The sequence below is a fragment of the Pteropus vampyrus genome, unplaced genomic scaffold (assembly GCF_000151845.1).
Source record: "Pteropus vampyrus isolate Shadow unplaced genomic scaffold, Pvam_2.0 Scaffold21, whole genome shotgun sequence".
NCBI classification, from domain to species: domain Eukaryota; kingdom Metazoa; phylum Chordata; class Mammalia; order Chiroptera; family Pteropodidae; genus Pteropus; species Pteropus vampyrus.
In genome coordinates this window covers 7,424,773-7,451,696 of record NW_011888802.1, presented here as the reverse complement: position 1 = coordinate 7,451,696, position 26,924 = coordinate 7,424,773, and the positions used below count along the sequence as shown (strand labels likewise).

Here is a 26,924-nt window from a genome sequence, read left to right as displayed (position 1 = left end):
AGAAAGAAAGAAAATCCCTTCATGAATATAAGCAGAGGGAAAAGTCACAAGCACTAAGCATAAAATATAATAGTGCCAACAGCTGAACAGCTCTGTGGGCTTATAAATTTCTTTTTAAAAAAGTAGAATCAATGTAAGAAACTAGGCCAAAGATAATCTGAAAGGAATGCATATATTTTCGTGCATGAAAAATTACACAAAAGTTTACACAACTATGAAGCTAATTGACAGAGGAGGGAAAACTGGGATAAACTGTTCAAAATGAAAAACAAACTGTATTTAATATAGTATTATAAATAATAAAAACAGACTGGATTCAGGAGCTGTTTAGAAAACTGAAACAGACTCGAACTTCTTATAGAACATAATAGGGAAAGGATAGAATGATGAAATGAGAGGAAAAAATAGAAAAGAAGCCCAGTTCATATCAATAAGAATTAAAGACAGGAATAATCATGATATGTGAATTGTTTTTAAGATTATGAAAAGAAACTTTAATGAATTAAGAAATGAGTCTGCAAATGAATGAAAAGATCAATTTCTTATTTATCTCAGAGAATGTTTAAAATTATAAAGTAAACAAGAACAAGCATAAATAATAATTCCTATGAGCATCATTACAATTGAGACAAGTTAATTGCAAATATGAAATTAAAATAAAATAATTTATGCTCATTGAGATTTCACCTGTGACAGTAAATAACAAAATCAAACCAAACAAAAATTCAAGCAATGAGTTCCAGAAGAGCCAGCAAAAGCCAAAGGATTTTAATTGATTTCAATGTTTAATTTATCTGGGTAAATAGTAGAGATACATTTTCACATAAGTAAAAACACAAGAAATAAACTGCTCACAGCTTCATTAATCATACACACGCACCCCCTAAACTTCATAACCATTTGATTAAAGGACATATAAAGATGAACTCAAAATTTTTTGACAATACTACAAGTTTATATGCTAATTCTATAAATGAATGAATGGAACTGGCCCAAATGAAAGATTTTACAGCACTACTTGTTTATTCTTACAACAAAATAAATGTAGCCATTAAAATGTTGTAAAAGTGGTGATGTAAATGTCAAAAGCAAAATGGTTGCTTAAATAATAGATCCAGGAGAATTTTTTTTTTTTCTCTTCTAAGTGCCTATAGGGCTAGATGAAGTATAGTCATTCCTTTTAGCTCTAGAAACAAAAGTTTATATATGCCTTTTAGAAAACAGAGATGCCGGTATAAATATTACCAGTGTAATAATTATAATATAAGCAAATCAATCTAAATTCTTTAACTTAGGAGAATAATTTTACTTTTCAGTGAAGACTGCTATTAGAAATAACTTTTGTTAGACTATTTTTTTAATTCATAATAATACCTGCTTTTTTGCTGCTGTAGGGGAAAAGGCAATTTTCTCTTTCTAATCTTGCTGAGATCTCTTTCCTAGTGGTTAGAATAGTTTACGATTTAAAGCTGGATACTGGAATTCTTTTACTTAGCTCCAAAAGTGAGGGGAAAAGCCTGAAGTCCTCTAAACATGTAATATGTAGGAGAAAATTAGGGAAATAATTTTAACAAATGGATTATGAGACTTATCTCTACTTTTGTTCTCTACTGTTTATTAAGCAATATTTCCTTTAAATGTCCATCTTTCTAAGATTTGTTGTCTCTTGTTTTTTCTGATAATTTAAAGTATATTCTTAGTGTACCTTACTTGATTAATATCCAGATAAGTTATATGGTGAGGCATTTTTAAGGCTTCAATTTAAGGTACATTATAGAAGAATCACCGGTTTATATTAATCGTTATTTCCAGCATCACTAATATACATTGTACAATTTTACTAATTTCTTGCAAAGATGACATACCAATGTGCATAGTTCTGGATAGTCATCTTATAAAATGTAGAATCTTCTTCTTGGATGTTTAAAAATTTATGAACATATTTGTATTTGTTTGAAAACAGAAGTAGTATTCTTTGCTAAAGAGAGCAACTCACCCTTTCCTTTGCTCTGAAAGGTGAAAAAAACAAAGCTATTCAATTCTATAAGTCCATAGTTCTGATAGAAATTATCAGTTATAAGAAGATTTAGCCTATGAAGAAACAGGATCCTGTATTTTTGACCTATTCTAGAACATTTGCTATTTGATTTCTCAAATAGACTCTGTAATGCCATAAAAGGAGAGTGTTATTTGCCTAAAGTCAGTGCTTTATTACAAAGTCATGAGTGTTGCTGGACTTAATGGCAGCCCAAACACTGTTAAGTCCATAAATGATATATGTGTCACTGTAAATCACCATACCTTCTTTCTTAAATCTGAAAGTCACATGCAGAAACTAGGCAGTATTGTACTTTGTAAAGATTGGATTTCTGGTATAGCCTCTGGGATGTCTATATAGTCTGAATCCCTTCAGCAGGATATCATCTTTGACAGAGTACAATAATCTAGAGGCTTTATTCAATGCTAAATAAAGGTAAGTTTATCAATTGCATTTTGGCAAAGGCCCAAAGAAAGAAAAAGGAAAACCTGTATAATGGAGAAAAGGGAAAGCTTCAGATATACCTGTTTTGGAGGCTGTTGACATGAGAAAGCTGTAAGAGGGTTGCCTGGAGCAGGGCATCCTATGCGATTGGTTATGGGTGCATAATTATCTCCTTTCATTTGGTCCCAAGTTGGAAGTGGGAAAAGAACTTTAAAAAGTGGATGAGGGCAAAGGTTAGGGAAGCTGTAAGTTATTAAGAAGTCCTGGTCATTTGAGGCTAATTGCTATAAAGGTTTACTGTTTGGCTTCCTGAACTGGTTGTTAAAGATAATAGTTTGATTTCCTGGACTGGTTACTGCAGATAGTGGGTTGGCTTCTTGGACTGGTTGCTGCAGATTGTGGGTGAGAGTTCTATTTTTAGATATGATCGAGTATGGTCCATTTGTACATCAACTATTTTCTCAATTTATTAATCACTCTGCAATGTATTTTAGTACTTCAGTGTAGTAGCTTATTCTGATGAAAATCCTAAGATATAGATACTATTGTTCTTACTCTTAAAATGAGGAAATTAAAGCCTAAAAAAGTTAAGAAACGTTTTTTCTAGAAACACTCAGCTTAGAAGTGACTATGATATGATTTGAATGTGCTAAAATATTATTCTTAATCTGTATAGCAGTGCTGACCAACAGAACTTTCTCTGATGATAGAAATATTCACAATATATGTTGACTAATATGATAGCCCATGACCATGTGTGGCTACTGAGCACTTGAATTATGGCTAATGTGATTGAAAACCTTAATTTTTAACTATACTTAATTTTAATTAGTTTAAATATATATTCAAATAGCCAAAGGTGGCTATGGCTTCTGTATGAAAGAACAAATCTCTACACAATACTGATTATCTGAAAATAAGAGTTTTGAAGAAAATGTCTTAGTCAGTTTAGGCTGCTTTAACATAAAGCCATAAACACAGAAATTTATTATGCATCATTCTGGAGGTAAGGAGGTCTGACATCAGCATGCCAGTATAGTTAGCTTCTGGTGAGAGCCCTCTTCCTGGTGTTTGGACAGCTGTTTTCTTGCTGTGTCCTCATATGGCAAAGAGAGAGATCACTTCTGTCATGTGTCTTGTAAGGGACTAGTCCCATTCATGAGAAATCCATCCTCATGACCCAATTATCTTTCAAAGGCCCCACCTCCAAATACTATCATTGGAAATCAAATTTCAACATATGATTCTGGCGAACACAAACATGCAGTCCAGGAAATAGAACATCATATTTTATACCTAAGTCATTTAGAAAGAAAAAAAATAATCATGTCATTTAGAAATTTAAAAAAAAAAATCACTTAGAAAGAAAAAATAAGTCATGTAGAAAGAAAAATGGAACAGAAGACTAAGATAAAACATATCATATATGTGTATATGTATATATGTGTTTATATATTTTCTATATATGTGTATATACTCTATATTCCATATATATGCTAGTAAATGTGTTATGTATAAAATAGAGTTACAGTATTTATAGTTATAGGTAGAATTGAATCAAATTGAATATTAGTACAGTTGATCTTTGAACAACATGGAGGTTAGGGAAGTCAACAACTACACAGTCAAAAATACACATATAACTTTTGACTCCTTAAAAATTTCTGTCCTCCCTCAGTATCAACAGGAGATTAGTTTCAGGATCCCCACAGACACCAAAATCCACAAATGCTCTGATTTCATATAAAATGGCAAAATGGCATAGAACAATGCATATATAGTGGTAGCAACTATAGTAACAAGAAATGAAGCTGACTCATTATAGTATTGAAAGATTAAGAATTCCAGTTGTTGAGGGATCAAAGAGATAACTGAGTTGCCAAAGATCCCAACTGTGCTGCAGTCTTCATAGGAAGAGTTGTCACGGAGTTTATATGACATATTTCTGATTATCTAACTTCTATATCCCACTAGTTTGGTAACACTTGATACTCTCAATTCCTGAAAATGAAATGAGCTGAATCCATTACATTTAATATGTATAATTTTTCATTGAAATGAATTTTCTCTAATCCATATGCTTTTTATGATATATTATGTTTTCAGTGATAAGACTCAGATATTTTTTTCTTCCTACACTGGCATTTAGAATATGAAAAATAGTAATCAGACACATAAAATGAAAATGTAAATATCTAATTTTAGAAATAAGTATTTTAAAGTTGTTATATTTGAAAACATATTCTAATAAGTTAATATTACATACTTCCATTTAACCTGAACAAATTCTTAATGAAATATATATTCTCCTGTTATTGACAAATATGAATAACAACTTCTCCTCCTTTTAAAGTATTATGCTTAATAACAGATATTTTCCAGTGAAAATTACAGTTCAGAGTATATTGCTAAAAGGACCGCATTGCTTATGTCTACATAGTGGCAAATCATACTTTTGAATCCACCACTATAGAAAGAATCAACTTTGTTCATCATCTCTGATGCTGCTTCTAGAATCATATATCTATTTTTAAACAGGAATATTTTAAATTCTTCCTTTTGCTTTAACCAATTCTTGTTTTTACTCTTTAGAATTTGCATATGTTTAGAGACTGAAAAACAATGCTTTTTGTTTTCTTCCATCACTTCAAATGAACCAATGTTGCTGAGTGACTACAGTTCTCATCCCCTGAAGATAATCATAGTCTCCATCCTTAAGTTAGTTCCTAGGTTTTAGGCAAGTAGACCTTAAGTGAACTTTTTCACTATAATATAGTTATTATATTGAAGAACAGTCATAACTTTATGTGTAGAATGCTGTGGAGTACTTTAGCAACCTGTGAACTTTAAAAAAAGCTTCCTGAAGGAGGTACAATCATACAATAAAGTTAATAATAAGTCAACTATAATATTAACACCAAATGAAATTAAACAACATCCTTTTTATTCTCTTTTTCAAGTTCCTTCTCAGTAATTTTGGGTGCAGAAAATGTAAAATATCACTTCAAGAACATTGTTTCATAGTTTTGTGCCATCAATGAGAGCTTTGAAGCATTGGTATGCATTTGTTTCCTTAATATGGTTTTGATGATGGATAATCAATCCATATTTACATTTTTGACAGTTTAGAAACAAAGTGCAATAAAGTAAATTAAATGTGAATCAAGACATGATACATTACTTGTGAATAATCCCATTTCAGCATTTTCAAATGTTGTTTCCTTGTCAACTCATAAATAATAAATGTGAATGTATAATAGTAAAGTGATTACTTATTGTCTATTTTCCTGAATAGGACACTCTAAAACACCAAACTGTTAAAATTACACTTTAAAAATATTAACGAACCCAATGCAATAAGAATATCTTGAAAAAGAAACAGGCTAACAAGTTAGGATTTATTCGTTAATTAAGTCATTCCTACAACCAATATTTTCTAAACACCTATTACATATGAGACACTATTCTAGGTGCTAAGTATCTGGCAGTGAAAAACAAAACAAAACAAAACAGAAAAAATATCTACTTTCCTTGAGTTTACTTTCTAGATGGAGAAGGAAAGAGTAAACAAACACGTAAATACACTATATGTCATATTGTACAAATAAGTATAAATATGAATAAATTTTAGTAAATTGTCATACATATTAAACATCATGCGGTTTGGAAAACCTACATATCCTCTTTGAAATTTAAATGTTTATGACTATAGTCCTTTATTTGAAATTTCTTTGGAAGATAATCCATTTTAATGTTTCCTGACTTCAAATGAAACTTTGCAGTTTATTAAATGGAGGCAGAACTGATATTCACATTTGCAGGTCTAAGATGCTTTAGACTCTTCTTGTATATCTCCCACCCTGCCTTAGAATTAGAATCCTCAAAGGAGCTCTGACAAACACATAGTAACCTCTGATCTGTTTAACATCTCTATAATTCTGCTTTTTCCATGTCATGTAAATGAAATTATATACTATGTAGCTTTTTCATATAGCCCCTGTCACTTAGAAATATGCGTTTAAGATATATCTACATCTTTTCAAGTCTTGTTTGCTCATTTCTTTTTTATAACTTGATAATATTAATTCCATTAATGCACACATCGAGTTTATTTGTCCATTCACCTATTTAAGTATACTTTAGTTGCTTCCAGGTTTGGGAAAATATGAGCGAAGTTCCTGTTAACAGTCATAGGCAGGTTTTGAATAAAAATTTCAAATCAGCTGTGCAGTTAGAAATGCAAATGCCAGATCATGAATAAATTTTATTTTGTCTTATAAAAAACTGCTAAACTTTCTTCCATGCTGGCTATACCATTTTCACTACCGCTATCAATAAGTAAGAGTTATTATTCCAAAATCTTTCCATTAATTTGTAGTGTTAGTTTTTTGACGTTTTAGCCATTCTAAAAAGTATTAGAATTGTTGTTTTAATGTGAAATTCCCAGATGACAGAGTTTTGAGCATATTTTCACATGAATATCTGCCATTTGTATCTTTTTTGGTGAGATGTCTATTTAGGTTTTTGGCTCATTTTTAAAATGTGATTGCTTATTTTATTAAATTTTTGTATTTTTTGGATGAGTGCTTTGCAGATATGTGTTTTCTAAATAAAATCTTGAAGTTTATGGCATTTTCTTTTAATTCTCTTAACAGTGCCTTTCACAGAGTAAAGTATTTTTAACTTTAATAAGGTTAAATTTGTAATATAGTCCTTGAAGTGATCATGATTTGGTGTTGTATTTAAAAGTTCATCATAAAACTCATGCTCATGTAGTTGTTCTCCAAAAAATATTTAAGAGTTTAGCATTTTACATCAAGATTTATGATAAATTCTGAGTTACTTTTTGTGAAAGGTAGCAGGTCTGTGTCAAGGTTTATTTTATTTTATTTTTTATTTTGATGCCCATTTGTTCTAGCACCAATTCTTTAAAAAACAAAAACAAAACAAGAACTTTCTTTCTCCTATTAAATTGCCTTTGCTTTGCTCCTTTGTCAAAGATCAGTTGAATACATTTTTGTGTGTCTATTCCATGGATCTATTTGTCTGTTCTTTTTCAGTACCATGCTATTTTGATTACTGTCGCCTTACAATAAGACTTGAAATCAGGCAATGTAAGTCTAACTTTGTTCTTCTTTAATACTATGTTGAATATACTAGTTAATCGTCTGAAACCGTTTGTTTATATCCACAAAATAGCTTGCTGTGATTTTGACTGAGACTGTGTCAACTCTTTTGATCAAGTTGGAAAGAACTTGATCAAAAGAGTTACAAGAAATAAAAAGAAATAAAGAAATAAACCTATAGTTAGAGGATTTATGTTATACTACTAAGTAGTTAGACTTTCTTTAATGTTTGCTGTTGCTATAGACACTACAGCCTTCAAAATTCTAGTGCTTTTTTTTCTCTCCTCTTGACTTTGGGGTACCCTAAGTGTTCCTCTTAGGGAGCTTGTATTGAAATTATTTCAGCTCCAATACACTATTATTATTTTGGAGTCTTGTTGGTGTTATGGTAGGGTGTTGGGGAGCAGATTCATTCTGTATTCTTCTAAATAATTAGCAGTCTTTCAGTGGACCTGGTATTCTGGGCTTTGACCTTCAGAGCTGTTTATTTTTGGATAGCCCCCTACCCTTACTTGAGACAGGAAGGAGTTACATGCAAAGAGTTTTCTCCTTTCCATGACAGCTGCTCAGAGAACCTTTATAATATTTACTGTGTCATGGCCTTCCAAACTTAAAGAATGGGTTTGGACTCACAGCTAACTTAGCCTATATCCTTAGAGTCATGTCATTAACATTAACTTATTTTCACCTCTACATTTTCTGAGACTCATATTGGTACCAAATGATGTAACAGAAAAAAGCAATGTCCAATCTTTCAAGTAAAACCTTGTTTCATAAGATTCACTCTTTTCTGCATTAATAGTGCTTATTTTCTCATCATTCTCATGACAATTATACTATATTCATCAGATAAAATGTGAAGAAAATCCATATCAGATCTGAAAAATAATTTGAAATTAAAGATGTCCAATTTTCTAATAAATACAAAGTGAATAGGGTCAAACGATAAAGTGAGTGACTGGCATGCCCAAACTCATGAGCAAATATCATAACAGAAGAAATTAAGGAGAGCACTTAGGGAGTAGTAGATAAGTCTCTAATCATCTGCAAGACTTATTGACCAAAATATTTTGAATCCTAACTTTACCAAGCTCTATCTTCTGTAGTAAGATAAAACATGTGATCTAATGACAACTATAAGACATAGCACTCTGAGGAGATTTTAGGAGAATAAAAGAATCTAAAGAAAGATGAGTTCCCTTCTTTGATGTAAAAATTTGGTGAGAGAATTATTAGAAAAGGCCCTGCTAATCTGAATAAGAACGTGCTGGCAGATGGAAAAAGGAGGGACATTCAAATGCCTGACTCAAGGTATAAAATGTGGTTTTGGATAATAAGTTTGCTGATATCAGAATTGGCAAAAAACTCAACAGAGAAGAAAAAAAAAAAGAAAGAAAGAAAGGGGAAAAGAGAAAAAAAGAAAAAAAAAAACAAAGAAAGAAAAAAAAATGACAGAAAAAATGCAGGTGCAGCTCCAAGCTGCACTCAAATTGTGGGGCAAGAAAGAACATTTACTTCATTTGCCATCCTAATCAGAAGCTCCTGGTCTACAAAAATATCCTAAATGAGATTAAGAATATTAGAACAGACACGTAACTGGAGTATTTAGTTTGTCCATTGCACCCAAATAAATACTACTTCTTCCTTTTACCCTTTTTGTTTTCCCTTCCTTTCTTTTTTTTCCCCCTCTCCCCTCCTCTCCCCTCCCCTCTGTTCTTCCTTCCTTCCCTCTCCCCTCCCTTCTCTTTCTTTCCCTTCTCTACTTATCATGTTTGTTTTTTTTCTCTCTCCTTTATTTTGCTTTCTTGTTCTTTAAATTGGTCAAACAGAAAAAGTTTTCAATTCACTGAAAAATGTGTTGTCTCATGAATCATTTATACCAACCATTTCATAATTCGTTTTTCATCAAAATCCATAATAATCAATTGTGTTCACTCACTGTTGACAAGTTAAAGCATTACAGAGTCATTGTACATAGAATGGATAACATTTGAGTTTGGCTAGCAGAAAAATGAACATTCTTTCCTATCATCTCAATAGATAATTCTGTGAGTGGAGTACAACTCAGATCTCCACAAAGAGAATAAAGATTTGGTAGGCTCAGTTCAAAAAGAAAAAAAAAAAAATGAAATTAAAATGTTGTTCTAAGTTATCAAGTAAAGTCTTTGTACAATAAAATGCACATGAAGCAACTGAAATAAAATAAAGATGAAAAAATTAGTAATATGTAACCTGAAAGCTAAAGATAAAATTTTATCCTAAACTAGAACCTGGTAAAAAATATAGAGATACAAGAAGACATAGTAACAACACCAAGTTGATTGTTCTAGCTTCACTGAATGAGAATGTAACTTCTCCAGAGATGTACAACTGGCTACTTGTTTAACAACATATTGCATATTTAATATAACTTACTGTTTAGAAAAATAGTCAATATACATTTTATATAGTTATTATAGAGAGGAGGTTTGCCATCTTCATAATAAGATGAATACACAGATTCTTCTAGTAAAAGAAGTTCAGCTGGTATTGATATATAAATATTAACAATATTGATATTTAGCTATTTGAACCAAATATCAGTTCTAAAATAGTTAAAACTAGATAAGTTATTTCAGATTTTTATTTGTATGGAAGTCCCATCGATCTTTATGTATAATAGATTTCTCCTTCTCTAAATACGATTACTTCTGTGGTCTGGAAAGTATTTCTAATTCTTTCGTTTCACGGAATTCACCTATTTTAGGACAGACTGGGCTTATAAATATTAAGGTGGCACCAGTTTGTTTGTTTGTTTGTTTTTAACTCAAGTATGAAGCTCGCTGAAGAAGCAAGATTCCTTTCTGATCTTTTGGTTTGAGTCAAGCATGAAGTGCTTTCTACTCAACAAACTTTTCTCTTTTAATGATAAAAATTCTATAAAAGTTTTAGGGGCTAAATTTCAGATTTGTTTTGGTTCTCAACACACAGATTCATACCAGTCCTACTAACCATTTCATTAATACATTTACTAGATTGAGTTTTATTTCTTCTAGGCTTGGAAAATAGTGAAGGCATCCAATTATCACAGAGTTACTCTTAGTCTTCTTCTCTAAACCATGGCACCGACTGTAAAGGGAAAACCAAAACTTGATATGACTAGTAAGAAGCCTTTTTTTCTCAATCTGCCTTCATAAGTGCTTGGTAAAGAACTCTTTTCCAGAATTCACATTTATTTGTAATTAGATTCCCTAATTTTACAAACACCTCAATTTAGACATTAGAATCCTTATATTTGACAATAAGAGCATTGACTTATAAGACAAGTGAAACTATAGGTAACGCTGAAAAAGTAGTGGCTGATTTTAGCAACATTAATGTTTTAAGTCTCAATCATGTTTTAGAAATCTTAGAGAACTCACAAAAGACAGGAAATTCACCTCTGAGGAATGCAATCACTATGCTTGTCCATGTCTCTCTCTAGGGAAGATAGATGGAACTGACTTTTGCACTTTTGTTTAACTTTCTTTAAATCTAATGACCATGTTCTGGTGTACACACACTTGGCTACTAGTCCTCCAAAGCCATGCCTTAGTGAGCATGTGGAGTAATTATGAAGGTACTACAAGGAACAGTCAAATCAACTGCAATACTTCATAATGTTGTGGTCTACCACCTACTCATTGCACAATGTAAGAATCCAAATTACTAGCTGCCATGCCATGACTTTGCAGTCAATAAGAATTGGCTGCTAGTGAATTTATTCAAGAGCATTAATTATATCTAGGCAGGACTGTTTTTAAAAGAGAAACTCATTCCAAACTAGCTCAAAAGGTAATTATTTTCATACATATATGTATTAAATATTATAATCTATATTCGTATACATAATAATATCAATACAGTTAAAAGTTATTATTTTTAGCACTAACCAAAGACTAGCCACTGAGTTGATAATTTTTCAAGAGTTATCTTTCTGAATTCTCACAAAAACCCTATTGCCTTGCTCAGTTTACACTCAGGATAACTAAGATTCAGACATTTTAGTAATTTGCTTATGTTATAACAGCCAATGAGTAGTTGGCAGAAGTTTTTGTGTGCTTATAATCACCATACAATTGGAGAGTGCTATGGAATACAATTATATTAAATGTACCTTATCGCAATTGGAAGGAATAAATTATCAGGCAGTCATTTTTCAAAATCTCTGGTGTTCATATTTGTTGTCATGCTGTTGCTTTCTCATTCCCTTTATTTTTCTTTCTTTTTCCCTCGAATCTCTCATCTCTGCTTCTCTCAGCATTTTCTCCTAGCTTCCTCTCTGCAGACAAACTTCCTCTGGTACAAATTCCATAATCTGACTGATTTCCATGTCTAACTGAATTATTTTGCATGGTTCATTTAAAAATCATCAAAAGATAACTAATTGCCTGAATTAGGTTTAAAGGATGATTGCTTAACCATGGAGATTTTTAATCTTATTCAACTGGTAAAGTGGTTAATTTAAAAAATACCTCTTAAGTTTTGAGTGCTGATATGGATTTTCTTATGATGAGATATTTTTGAACTACAATTTAATAGAAAACCTGAACTACATTAAATATGTTTACTTTGATCCTTTGTTGCAAGTGCTCTGAAATTTCATAGCTTCTAAATCTTTCAATCTACTTATTTGTAAAGATCTATAAGTATTCAATAGCAAATTTTATATCTGTTTCAAATTTCATTACAATATTGTCAGTCATCTCATGCTCATATTTTTCTTTTTCCTTCCCTAGAAACACTATTCTGTTCTTTCAAAGTGCATCAATGTCTGTACTTTCTTCAACTGCCCTATGCAGCGTTTAAAATGTAATAGAGATAAGGTTGACACCCTTGTCTGTTCTGGTATATTCAATTTTGCAGTAGTTAGCAATATCACAGAAGAGTCTGTCATTAGTCTGACTGTGCTTCATGTAAAAACAAGAAATTCATCTCAAGCTGTTTATTTCAAAGACAGAACCCTAAATCGGGACTGGGGTATACATCTTCACTTATATTCAATATTCTTCTGGCATATGCTATGACAAGTAAATTTCCATTTTGAAGTTGATATTAAACAGCATCTAAGCAAGTAGCAGTAGTATTAGCAGCCTAAGCCAAATGCAATAATCCCATTATCAATCCCTTTGCTTCCAGCTTATTCTCTACCAAATCAATCATTTTAACTGCTGCTATATAATTTTCCAAAATATCACTTTCATCATGTCATAATACTGGCCAAAACACTATAGTTGTCAAATTTCATTGTCTCTAAGAATAAAAATAATTTCCTTTATATATTTGTTCAGTTCCTAAGCTCCCTTTGTAACTTTATATACAAATATTCTCATACCAATGTTTTCCACTCCAATTAAAGTGTTCTACTTAAAGTTTTCACACTGAACTCCCCTGATTTTCTAAGACTCCCTAGAATAACCCTTAAGATTAGTTTCTTTATAAGTCATAATCTTCTCTATTTTAGATGAGAATTTCAGAATGGATATTTGTCTTTTTCTAATTCCATCTCTTCCACAAACAAATTGGAGTTGTTTTGGTCACAAATCTTCTAACTTCTATGAACTTGCACGTAAAATGATGATATTGTGTACTCTCTTTTTTTAAAATGTCCCACTTTTTCCTTATTACACAATGTAAGATTTGTGTAATTCCGTGTATTTGCTGCTAAACTGTTAATGCTAAACATCTGAAGATACTGAAGCTTCAATAAATCTACTAAAGCCCAGTTATGCTACAATTATTGGTAACATTACAACATATCAAAACCTCAAAAGAGAAGATACAAACTAAGAGACTAAACTACATTGTAAAGCCATTCAAAGTTTTCTCCTAGTAAAGTATTAGCCTTCCTATATTTATATAATATAGACGCTTATGGTGTTACATTGTAAAGCAAATGAAATTAAGACAATTTGTTAAATGTGTGGGTAAAAATACTGGCTGTGACCCACATTAATTTGGTCACATTGGTTAGTATTACTATGCATAGATTTTGACATAGTTCTTAGGCTTCATGAAAACAATGCTTTATCCTAGTCCAGACTGCTATTGTCCTCATTTCAAATATGGCACAATATCAATCAAATATAATTTTTCAAATAGTAGAAGCTATGGCAATGTCCTGCTAGGTCACAAAGGAGAAATAATCTGTCCTACCCTACTCATGATAAAATTGAGGTAGTGCTGATCAGGTCAGAGCAACAGCAACAACAACAAAGCAGAGAGATGGGAGGGATTCCTGATAAATTGTGGCCACAGACTACCAACATATGAATCCCAACCCTAGATACACATTGGCCTGTGTTGATCAGGGAACCTCAAGACAGAAATTTGTATTTTACTGGATTCTGTCTGGTTGAACCCCAAGGAATGCAAACACAAAGAATTTCAAAAATATATATTTCTTGCGCAATAATCAGCACACAAAGAAATAAGGCGCACAAAGAGGGAAAATAACTTGACAAGTAATTACAATAACAAATACACATACACTTTGAATATTTAATTTATCAAGTTATACAGTAGCATAAAAAGATCAACATAAAAGAGCACCTTGATCTCAGACTTCTAGCCTCTTTAATTGTGAGAAAATATTTTTTTGTTATCTAAGACACCCAGTCTGTGGCATTTTATTATGGTAGCCCTAGCAGGCTAATACACCATCCTTTTTCTTTCACTTTATGCATTGGTGTTTCCCCTGTAAACAACATTTAGTATTTTTAATCCGATCTAAGTCTAGTTCAACACGTTTATTTATCTGTGAATATATCTGTATTTTTTTCCTACGACGTGGGTCTTACTATTTATTTATTCCATTTTTTTCTGTTTTCTTTTTTTTGCCCCAATACAAATTTTCTTCATTTTTAAATTGTTTTATTTTCCTCATTTCATATCTTTTTCTACACACTGATTTAGAGGATATACAATCTGTTTCTGTTTAGAGTTTACCCTTGACACTTTAATGAGTGTAGTCAATTTATTATGTGATAATATAAACCAATTGTTTACTCTTCTCCTGAATCATAAATGAATCTAGAATGCATTAATTGCAGGCAGATCTATTCAAGTTCATATAAAATTGTTCATTTATCTTACTTTGAGCTTGCTTTTTTTTTAACTCTACCAATTAGAATTTGTTATTTTTGTTTCATATTGTCCATGTTAGTTCAGATTTTGTTGAATTTGAGAACCTACTTACCATTTTATTGACATATAACCTCTTTTGGCATCACCAACTTCCTCATAGTATCATTTTTTCTTCTTTTTGAAATTCATTCTCCTTTAGTGAAGGTTTAGTAGTAATAACTCTCAATGTATATCACGAAATGTCTCTATTTAGGTGGTCCTCTGGTGAGTGATGCTGGTATACAATTTTAGGATAAAAATTATTTTCTATTAATAATTCAAAAGTATTATTCCTTGGTTTTCTTACTGCTAGTGAGAAATCAGCTGTTTGTCTATTTTCATGTTTTAATGAGTGTTTGCTCTACAGTTATTTTTAAAGGCTTCTCTTTTCTTTGAGTTGCCTGCAGTTTTACATATATGTGTCTAGATGTGCATTTCTTTTTATAATTATTTGTATGAGCTTCTTCCCTTTTTTTAAATTGATTATTTCATCCACAATGATAATTTCTGGGCCATTATCTCTCTATTGTTTATTCGTTATGCTTATTATTACTAATTTCTAGAATTCTTAAGAGATCACATTTTGGACATTTCATCTTATCTTTATTGCTAAATCTTCTTACATATTAAAATAAACCTTCGTGCTTCTTTGTTAACCCCTCAACAATTTATCTAACTACATGACAATTAGATTGTTTATTCTCACATAATGCCTATTATGCTGTTTAACCTTACAATTGTTTTAAACCTCAATCTTTTACCTCTCTTGGGTTTTTCAATGTCTCTTTAATTTCTACAGACATAATAAGTATCCTGAATACATGTATATTAGATAATTTATAGATGAGATGCTCATTTATATGGTTCTGTTTGTTCTTTCTTAAATTCTTCCTCATTTGTTTATTTCTGCTTTTGTGAGTTTTTTTAAAGTTATTATTATGATCTCACATTTCCTGAAATTTAATCTATATTTTTTTCTTTTCTAAAATTAATTGATTAAATAAATTTTTATCATGGTTAATGAAATCTAGTAAGTTTCAGGTGTATAATTCAACAGTAAGGCATATATATATTGTATTGTGTGCCCATTGCCCATAGTTAGATTTCTTTCTGTTGCCACATATTTGACACCTTTTCCCTCACCTACCTCGCCCTTTCTCCCTCTCCCCATCCTCTGGTAACCACTAGTCTATTGTCCATGTCCATGTCTGCTTGTGTGGTGAGATTTTTTTTTTTTTTTAATTTTCTTGGAAGGTAAGTTTTCTTTCAAATTCAACATATATAAGGTGGTCCTAGATCCAAATTCCCACCCTAGGAAATGGTACTAAATTTCGTTAGCAGACAACTGGTCCTGTCCAAACACCCACTGGGACATTTGGTCCACACAAAAAGGCCTTAATATTTGATCTTGTCAAAAACATCCAAGCTTAGAAAACATCCCTGGGTTCAGCTAGCACATAAGGTTTATTTCTACTCTTGGTTTAGAGGATTAATGCATAAATATACTATTATATTTTATTGGCCCAATAATTGTGTTGTAACTGTATTGCTAATAATAACCCTTCTTGCCTTAGTAGCCTAGCTGGTAATGGCACATGGGATTAGGCAGATGGGTCAGCTTAGACCAAGTATCTCCATAGGCATTTTAGACAAGACCAAATGTCCTGCATAGCTAAATTTCTAGGCCACCATCATCTACATATGCCCCTTGGTATCTGACAGCTTCAGCACTTGCCACTCTCTGGACCTAAAACTTTTCTTCCTGTCTATAGATTTTCCTTATTGTCTTACACCTCTCTAATATATATATATATATATAAAGCCTGATTATTATATTTAGCATATTTATATGCAAAATAGCGGAAGATTGTCAAGATATCTTTCATCTTACTAAAAGCGAATCAGTGAAATTCTATATAATAAAACTTATTAAAATATATGTGCTATATTTTATTGTGACTATTTGTAGTTCCACTGAAATATTCCATCTGTGAAAAGCTAAATTCTATATTTTGCATTACTATTCATGCAGCAAAATGCTTTACATTACATATAGTAGGTGTTTTATGATGACTGTCGAATTGAGCTTAAAAATAATATAGCTCAGTGACATTTCATTAGAAACATATTTTTGATTTGGCCAGTTGATCAACAATGGTTCCTATAAGATATGTTTCTGTGTGAGTCTCATATTCACTGTGTGATGATTACTATTTCAATAAATACTTATTTTGACATAGACTAATATAAACCCCTTTGAAATTCATACATGTTAGTATAATTGTCATAAGATGTATTTATGTATTTTGTATCTTTCTAAAATGGGTCAATTGTCAATATAGGAACATGTAATACAATTCTGATTCAACATGTCTTTAAAACGCATGTAATTTCTAAAATTTATTATTCCGTATTTTTTTCTTAAGTTATTGTCTTCTCCTTAATAGAACTACAGAAAGAAATTGTCTCAAAATGTGAACAATGCTATGGTATTATCTAAATATACCTCATTTTATTATTTTAAAGAAATTAAACTGTCAAGAAATTTGTACCTGAAATAAGCAATTTATATTTAGAACAGGTGAGATATTATTTAGAAGCTAATAAAAACTTGTTCGTATATTACAGAAATGCATTTTATGATTAAGTGACTTTAAAAGGCCAAAACAGTTCTTTTTTTTCTTAATAACTTCATAATGATTTCAGTTAAACTTTTAAAATGCACTTTTTATTTGTTTTCTTAAACAATGTATTTATGTTATTTTATACTTGGAAATCATTTTAATATCCATTGAACAACTGAATAATGAAGACAATTCTCAGTTGGGGACTCTAATTTTGTTTAACAATTTCTATTTTCAAACATTTATTAGACAGATATTTTATTCATTTTTCTATGAGATTTTTGAATTATAGCTTAATTTTGTATTTTTTTCTGTTATTTAAATTACTGTCAGCTAATATTAATATTGTCTTATTATTGAAACAACTTCAAATTTTAAGCTTTTTGCATTGAAGCTCAGAGGCCTCTATTTATTTATCCTCTTTTTAATACTAAATAATGATATTGTAACTTCAGATATAACAAGTTATTGACTTTTTTTTCTTTAAACATGACTACTGGAACTTACTTGAATTATGGTTTAACACACTCTTTAGTATGTTCTCATTTCCTTGACAGATTTTAAACTTCTGTTCTCATTTCATGTTTGCTGCAAAAGGTATTTCAATAGTTATTATTCTAGGATTTTCTTGGTTTGTTATATGTGTAAGGTATTATAAAAACATCACAACTCTAAGCCTGAGTTTATTCATTCATACTTTTATTGACTAACCATGTGTTAGATACTGTTAAAGACACCGAGACTGTTGAAGAATAATGTAGACTTGGGCTTGAGCAGGGACATTATGGGGATATAGCAAAAAAAAAAAAAAAAGTACTTAAATACAGATATAAATCTACAAACTTCTTTAATTAATAAACATATTTCCATTTAGTTATGATTGTTATTTTACTCAAACAAACATCAATTTTCCTCCAGTGAGAACGACATGTATTTAATAAACTAGTATGAATCAGTTTGATTAGTTTGATTAGGTTGATTAAAATGCCAAAAACACTGACTCAGTTTTCACGCCTTATAAGATGTTTTTTTCAATGTTTTTCACATTTTTCCATAAAATAATGGTTAGCATTTTAGGGATTCAGGAAGACTATTATCTCTATTTTAAGTCTTCAGTCTTCCTTCATGTTTTTTAAAGGATGAGTCAATTGTTGGAGGTTTATATGGCTGAAGAGTGAAAGTTTATGCACCATTTGCTGAGCAGCAGAGATATCAGACTCATGAAAGTTTTACAATCTAATACTCATGGAAAAATTAACACTAGAATGTAGAAAAAAATTGCATTTTTAAATGACCAAGAAGCTCCCTATACACAAACCAATAGGCAATATTTACAAATGTGTATAGAATAGTTTGCTTTAGTTTAATTAGGATCTATTTGCAAATCAAAAATATTACTTTAAATATATAAATGTAAATGCTCCATTATTGTTTTATTCAGACTGAAATAAAGTAATGTTCCTGGAATAGTGTATTTATAATCTGAAAAATATTTTTTAATCAATCATTTAGGATTAAATATAGTAATAGAAAAAAGAAAAATGAATTAATAAGCCAAATATATATGCCTACATCTATTTATCTAGATGAACGGTGATTGTAGATTTTCATTGCAGTACAGACAGTCTCTGACTTATGATAATTAGATTCATAATTTTTAAACTTACAAAGGTGCAAAAGCAACATGAATTCAGCAGAAACCATATTTCAAATTTTGAATATCAATCTTTTCCCAGGCTAGTAATGTGCTAGGTATGATACTCTTCTGATGCTGAGCAATAGCAGTAAGCCAGTTCCTAGTCTTCACCCAATCAGAAGGGTAAACAATTGATGCTCTACAGTGCACTGTGTTGCCAGAGCATTTTGGGTATAGTGTTTTGTGCTTTTGTATCCATCAGTCCAGGAGATGCCCATCTGTGTCTCCCGCTTCTGGTAAGAAGAGGAGGAGGAGGCAATGACTCTTGAGATGAAACTCAAGATAACTGCCCAACTGTAGGCTAATGTAAATGTTTGGAGCACATTCAAGGTAGGCTAGGCTAAGCTGTTATGTTCGGTAGGTTAGATGTATTAAATGCATTTTCAACTTGCAATATTTTCAAATTGTGATTGGCTTATGAGGATGTAACACCATCATAAGTCGAGGAGCTTCTGTATAATTGCAATTAAAATTATAAAATAATCAATACAATAACAATAATATGCACTTACTTTAATGATATTTATAAAATAATCAATAACTATATTAGTCTGAAATTTGAAATCGTATCTACAAGCCCAGTGTAGTACGAAAAACATCCAATTTGTTCAAGAGAATTCAAATAACCATTGGAGACTTTAAAATAACTGTTTCAATAAATATTTTATTTTTCAATGAGTTTTTTTGATGTCATGTAGGCATAGATTAAAATTTTTCTATTCACGTTTAATCTGAATTTAATACTACTTTAAGTGTCTTTACATTGGATTATCAGTGATTATCAAAAAATATAACTAACTATTCCTGATATATTACTTATGTATCTTTCCATGAAAATCTTTCAAAGACAGCAGTTAAATATATCTTAGTTTTTGTTATATATTTAAATAAAGGTTAGAACTAAAGAAAATAACAGCTTCTCTTTTCAAATGCAAATTATAATATAAAATAACTTGTATAATATATTCACTCAGGCAGGGAGTGCATCTTTGAAAAGTATATAGCATGTATTGCCTTTACTCCTTAAAATATCTGTAGAATTTTTAGAAAGATCACAGACATTCTATGTTGATTTCTTACATAAAATAAATCCAAATTGGTTTCTGTATTAGCTTATTTTACTGGAGATACTTTCTTCTTTGTCTTTGGTATTTAACAATAATTCTTGGTGTTCTTGGCTTGCATTTGCATCACTCCAATCTCTGCCTTCATCATCATATGATGTTCTTCCCTCTGTCTTTCCTCTGTGTATCTGTCTCTCTCCAAATGTCTCTGCCTTTGTAAGGATACCAGTCATAGAATTTACCACCCATGTCAATTCAGTATGATAACATCTTAATCTGATTACATTGTTTATAAATATGGATAGTGCTGACATTATATTCATCAAAACTTAAAATTTTTAAAGGCATTATATTTTACATAGTTTATTAACAGAGAATTAAATTTTCTTTGAGAAATAAATGACTGTCAGATTTTGGGAAAATCAATAGTAAGTGTGAATTTATAATATGCCATTTTAATTTTAAACATGAAAGTTGAATAGTGAAAAAAATAACAATGGATCAGGAATTAAAAGATAGTAATGTGAGTCTTGGGGCTGTTGCTATCTAGCTTTGTAACTTCTGTTTTGATCCCAGAATTCTTTTATCTAGACTTCCGTTATAAATTAGGTTTTGAAACTTTATATGTTGAATCTATAGGTATATCACATTGTTATCTATTTTCTTAGAATCAATTGTTTTTTTAAGCAAACAATTTTAACTGAGTTCACTCTCTACTATGCAATGCATTAATTAATTATATTGTAGAAGTTCATGAAAACAAAATAATGAAATAATGCATCTTTAATTTATGTACAACACATTATGGAATATGAAAAGAAACATTTTCTTTTTGGAACCATTTTCAGAAACAAAATAATTCCATTGTTTTCAGAATCTGACTAAATTGTAGAATAGTAAGGTACTTAATTATACTTAATTTAGATACGCTAAAATGTATTTTAAGCAATTTTTCCTATTGATTTTGCCTAGTGTTATCATTTGCATTGACACATTGCCAATAGATTTCATGCATTTTCAAAATAGACAAAAATAGAAAATATATGGTGAAATAATTACTGATAAAATCAGGAATCTATTGCTAATGGATGAAGGGAATAACTATTCTTTTGTTTTTTGAACTTCTTTGTAATGACCAGATACTTTTTTTCCCATTTTGTAGACACTGCTACCATATTATACAGATAAGCAGGAGTCTAGGTAAAGTGCCTGTGTAAATATTTTACTAAAAAGGCCAGAGTACTCACTGTTTTCTGGGGTTGGTCATGCCTGCATTGCTAGGAGAATAAGATTTTGAACTTTCTTCCACAGGGCTGCTATCCCTTAAGAGGAAATAGATGTATACTGGTGAAGGATATGGAAAAAAGTTCCCTTTCTTAATTTTTTTTAGAAAAAAAAACACACACATTTAAAGAAAAAAAATTTCCAACGTGGTTCTAATAACTGTATTATCTTTTATAATTGCAGCTTCATTTACTTTGGTCATTTTTCCTGTCAAAATATAGATGATTGGTAGGGATAAAGCTTGGGTGTGATTGATATTGGCCACTATAACTTATTCTTTAATCTCATCTTTCTAGTTGCATTAGCTAAAAGCAGTTTGCAAGTACAATGTGCACAGTGAGGTAAATAGCACTGGATACTGTTATACACATTGAGAGGGCCAAAGGCTTTCAAGTGGAGTGGGGAGGTGAGACCAAAAGCAGGATCACATTGGAAACAAATGCCTCTGATCTAATTATGTCACTTTGGGTCAATCCTCATTATCCATTACTGGAAAACTGTAAAGCATACGACATTTATCATTTTCCTATCTTATCTTCTTTTTGGAACACACTGATTACTTAATTTGGTTTAAAATGCTACAGATATTCTCAGAATCAATGTATGATTACACCTTAAAATGGAAAAGAGGCAAGTTTATCCCCAAAGCATAATGTGTCAACATAGTTCAGAAGAGTAAAAGAAGGAATTTAAATCTTACTCACTTGGAAAATGATATATCTTTAACTTGGAAATTCTCCAAGAGAAAGCTAGATGAAACTCTAAATAAATGGAAGGAAATAGTGCAGAATACAGAAAAAGTCAAGCATTTTAAACATCAAAATCAGAATATAATGTAAAACATTAGAAAAGAAAACGTGTAATCCTTGGGAAAAATATATACATTTCTTCAACAACTCACAGTGGAGAGAAGATAATACAATAAGAATTATTACAGAACTATAAAACATATTTCTCATATTGTATTTTAATGCTCTCAAGTTTATAACCAATGAATTCAATAACAGGCCATTAAAAACATGTTGGCAAACTTACATGGGCCAGTGAGGGAGAATATGGGTGTCCTGTTAACATAATTTTTCATCTCACTGAAGCAGCACGCATCTGTATGTACAGCTACCTTACTTTCACATTCCTTAGATCTAGATAGAAGGGTAATCTCCTGAAGGTAAGAACTGTTGCATTACAGACATGCTGACAACTGTCAAAGTCAGCAGCCATACAAACAGAGAGTTTTAAATAAGGTGTTTTTTGTTGGAGCTTAGTAAATTGGATGCCAGAGAATATTATGAAGTACATATTTTAAGAAGTCTTCTATTCCCAACATGCTGAAAATTATTCCTTAGAGAACTGATGGTAAGTTCAATATTACTTCATTCTAATTTTTAAAAAAGTAAACAGTATATAATTTATTCAATAGCCTTGATATAATAAATAAAATTAAGTTAGACTTTTACAAATTGTAAATTTATAAAATATGACTTTTATTTCCAATGTCATTATTTAAAAAGCATAAAAAGAGGTAAATTACAAAATTATACACATACACATACACACATTGTTGATATATGTGTATATATTTAGTGTACAATCAGTATAGAAGAGTAAAGGAGGCACTAGCAGAAAGAAATATTATTATGGAATAATTATTAAAGAAGTAAATTTACTACTTAGATCTTAAACATGGAACTGAAGGAGGCTACTATACTGTGCTGTTACAAGTTCGTATTTACTTTTTGAACTTATCTCTTTCTCTGGTTATACTCACTTTAAAAATTTCTGTATTAGTAAGTCTTAAGTTTTGGTGTGAATTATGGGAATACTCAGCACAACACTGTTATAAATATAATATGAGGATATTTATTACTCATGGTCAACACGTATAGAAATAGTGAATTCAGGCTTCTAATGATCCACTTGATATTGAGATGAATAAAATTACTTCCTCTGATGGTCTCTACTTTCCCTGGTTTTTATTTGCAAGATCACCACATGGTACAAAATAAAAGCTGAAAATTCAGCCTTTATGTTTACATTTCAAACAGCAAGAAAGAATAAGAGACAAGAGATACAGGTCTTTTCTCTTTAAGAATACTTATCAAAAATATTTTTGCATACTACCAGTAAGAATTTAATCACATAATCGTAACTACCAATAAGTGTCTGTGGGACATCCAATCTGTTTTTCATGCCTATGAATCTGACTAAGAATCATATTTACATTACTGAAGAAAGTGCACATATTTTCAAGACAAGCAATCTTTTAAACATTCTGATAATAATTTCTAACACTATGATTTTCCATATCATTTATAAGTTATATTAGAAATGACATCTTAATACATATATCACTTTATAAAGCCTTCAATGGCACATGATGGCCTAAGGGTGATCTGAATACTTACCAAGAATGTCTCCTATTTCTTTCAGACAACTCTTTTATGCTTCATCATCACTAATGATGTTGATACTAGGGATGTTGTGTTCTCTGCCCTGTATCCCTGGAGAGCTTGCTCACTTTAAGCTAAGTAAAAAAAAAAAAAAAAAAAAAGATTAGAGGTCTAATAAAGTACACACACACACACACACACACACACACACACACACACACACATTCACACACATGTTCTACAAACTTAGAAAATGGCATAAAAGGATATTTTGGAAAATAATACAGAGAGGAATTTGGGTAAATTACAAAAGATCTGAATGTCACTTAAAAGGTTCAAGGATCTGAATAGCATAAAACTCATTCATAGTTTTAAAGATAATGTGCAAATATATTCAAATTTCTGAGTAAAAATGATTACCAACCTAAAATTCTGTACCCAGGAAAAATATAAATCAAATATGATGGTAAAATAAACACATGATCAGGCATGTACCACCTAATTTTTTTTTGTCTGACGTCTTAGGAACATACAGAGGGACTTACACTACCAAAATTAGGTTGTATACCAATAATGATGAGTTAATAATAACATTGATATTGGCTCATTACCTGTGACAAATGCATAATACTAATGTAAGATGTTTCACATATGCCCAGGCAGATCAGTGGAGTTGCCACCTTGTGTCATCTAACTGCCCATAGTAAAACTAAGAAGGAGAGGCAGGAGTTTAAATTAAAAAAAAAAAAAAATCAGAATCAGTATTCGAACATAAGTCAAGAAAACAGAAAGGTGATAGTAATTTCTGAATTTGAAATTTAAATTATTTCTCATTCCCACCTACTCAAGTTTTTCAAATAAAGGACTTCAGAGCAAAAATTAAACTAAGTGTATAAATATAAAATTATTGGTAAAGACCTGAGAAACAGCTAAAGAATTGCCTCAGAAAAGTGTTCAATTAGATAAAAGACTCACAAATGATTCTGTAGATGTGCCTCACACTTTTCATTAAACTTCAGGGCTTCTGAAACACTTAAGAAAGCTGTCTTTCATCAGCCTTGCAGGAATCCCAGAGCAGAAAGTTCCTATGTTTGAGAAAAATTTAATGTGGCTTTCGTATAATAGAGTGGACTACCAATTGATTTATAGAAAATCCATGAAATTTTATAATTCTTTCAGCTTTAACTAAAAGAGACAGAGACAGTGTGAAATGAAAGAGAACTTTTGACCCTCCAACATCTAAAAGACAGCAGTGGGCTCACAAAATTACTCAGCTGGCGACCTCTGCCCAGCTGTGTTTCAGAATCACTAACAATTTCTGTCTCAGAGAGGCGTCCCATTTCCCCCTCTTTAGACTGAGAGTGGCTATAGTGATTATTCTATTGCTGTTCCAGCATTGTATTTGAGTTATGACAGTCAGAGAACTTCTCTCTTTAGTTCTAGGATTGTAAGACTGAGAATAAAACAAAATGCATGAAGTTTTACAAAAGGAACCATTTCTGAGGATCTGATTCAGATGAACAGCTCCTGGATCTCAAACATGAGGGTGATACAGTAGATGAAAGGTCAACACACTAGAGGCAGAAAGACAATGATTGCTAACATGGTTTTGTAAAGAAAGTATGTTAGAACACAGATATGTATGCTCATTTACACATTGTCTGTGAGTGCTTTCAAGCTATCATGGCAGAGTTGAATAGTCTGGACAGATACTACATGTCCTACAATACTAAAAATGTTTATTGCTTCATAGAAGATTCTATAAGGATGTGTCCTAGCAAGTGGTAAAAGCATCTTTTTCTTTTTCTTTTCTTTCTTTCTTTTTCTTTTTTCTTTCTTTCTTTCTTTTCTTTCTTTCTTTCTTTCTTTCTTTCTTTCTTTCTTTCTTTCTTTCTTTCTTTCTCTTTTTTTTTTTGAGTTTAAATGCATTTTTTTCAGACAACCTACATGACACGTTTTCTTAAAAACAATGCCTCCACTCCAAATAAATCAAAGTCAAAATAAATAAAGAGCTCAAGATAACATCAGTCCCACTTGTCCTAGTCCTGGTGTTTAGATGAAAAGCAGCAGCCAGTTATGACGACAGTAAATACAAATTGCCAAATTTGTTAACATTCTTACTATCCTCAAGGTAGTCCAGCAGAGCAATCATGCCATGTTTTCACCAATAAAGAACTGGTAGTTTATGAACAGCAAGGTTGTGTACTCAGCAGCCTCTGTTATAAATAGCTTTGTTCCTGGTCTGCTCTTCAAGTTTTCTTTGACTGACTTCATGCAATCTTTGATATACTTCTTGTGGGCTTCTTTTGTGAAAATGGTTTCCTGCAAATGATGGTTCATGACAATATTGACATCAGTGATTACTGTGCTATGGGTACCTTTGCCCTTGGGGCCTTTGGCGGAGGCATTTCCACCAATGAGCCCATCATCAATGTTATTCTCTGTCTTATTGACCATCTACTTCTCCACCTCCAAGTCTCCTGCAGTCTCCCAGATCTTGTAAAGATGTCAGAGAATATCTCACCATGGCTCATGAAGTCCTGGTAGATGGTCACAAAGGCACCTGAAGGATACTGTGGTGCTGGCTGAGCAGGAGCCCGGAGCTCGGAATAAGCACAGTGCTACGGGAGCCGTGCTGAGAGGGGGTGGGGAATGGTAAACATTATGTGGCCACAGGTCAGAGAGTAATGTTTTTAAAACATGTCTGAACCTTCTTTTTTTTAAGTCAACAAATATTTGAAGATGATTTATCTGTCCTCAAAAATAGAGTTCAGTCTTAATTTCTCATTTCTAATGAGTAGACTACAATAGAAGTAATAGTATCCAAAGCAAGGTCCTAAAAACAGTATAGTTTGATTGGTTTACTTTCTCTTAGGACACATACTTTTGGAACCCAATCAACATACTATGAGAAATCTAAGATTAGGTTATTGGGAGAGAAACACGGAGAAGCCCAAGTGGAGAGAAACTTTAAAACTGAAAGCCAGCAACAGCCACCAGATATCAATAGGGAAAAAATTTAGATGAATTCAGTCCCTTAGCAGAGAAAGTATGAGTATGGAGTCATGATCTTGGGACTTGTTTTTCTATATATCTCACCATTCATAAATTTCCA

The 26,924-nt window shown here is 31.4% G+C and overlaps 1 long non-coding RNA gene across 3 annotated transcripts in view; it reads right to left on the bottom strand.

Annotated features, from left to right (window-relative positions):
* The window catches only part of LOC111736645, a 611,781-nt gene extending 586,885 nt beyond the window's left edge, over positions 1 to 24,896 (bottom strand). For 2 of the 3 annotated variants that reach the window (XR_002779229.1, XR_002779228.1), the window contains exons 1-2: positions 24,785 to 24,896; positions 23,825 to 23,943 (exon numbers count right to left, since the gene is read on the bottom strand). This is a non-coding gene — a long non-coding RNA (uncharacterized LOC111736645). Of the gene's footprint in view, positions 1 to 21,382; positions 21,458 to 22,123; positions 22,181 to 23,824; positions 23,944 to 24,784 lie in introns of those variants that run through there. The other variant, XR_002779230.1, reaches the window with a different exon arrangement.
* Between the last annotated feature and the right edge of the window lie 2,028 nt (positions 24,897 to 26,924).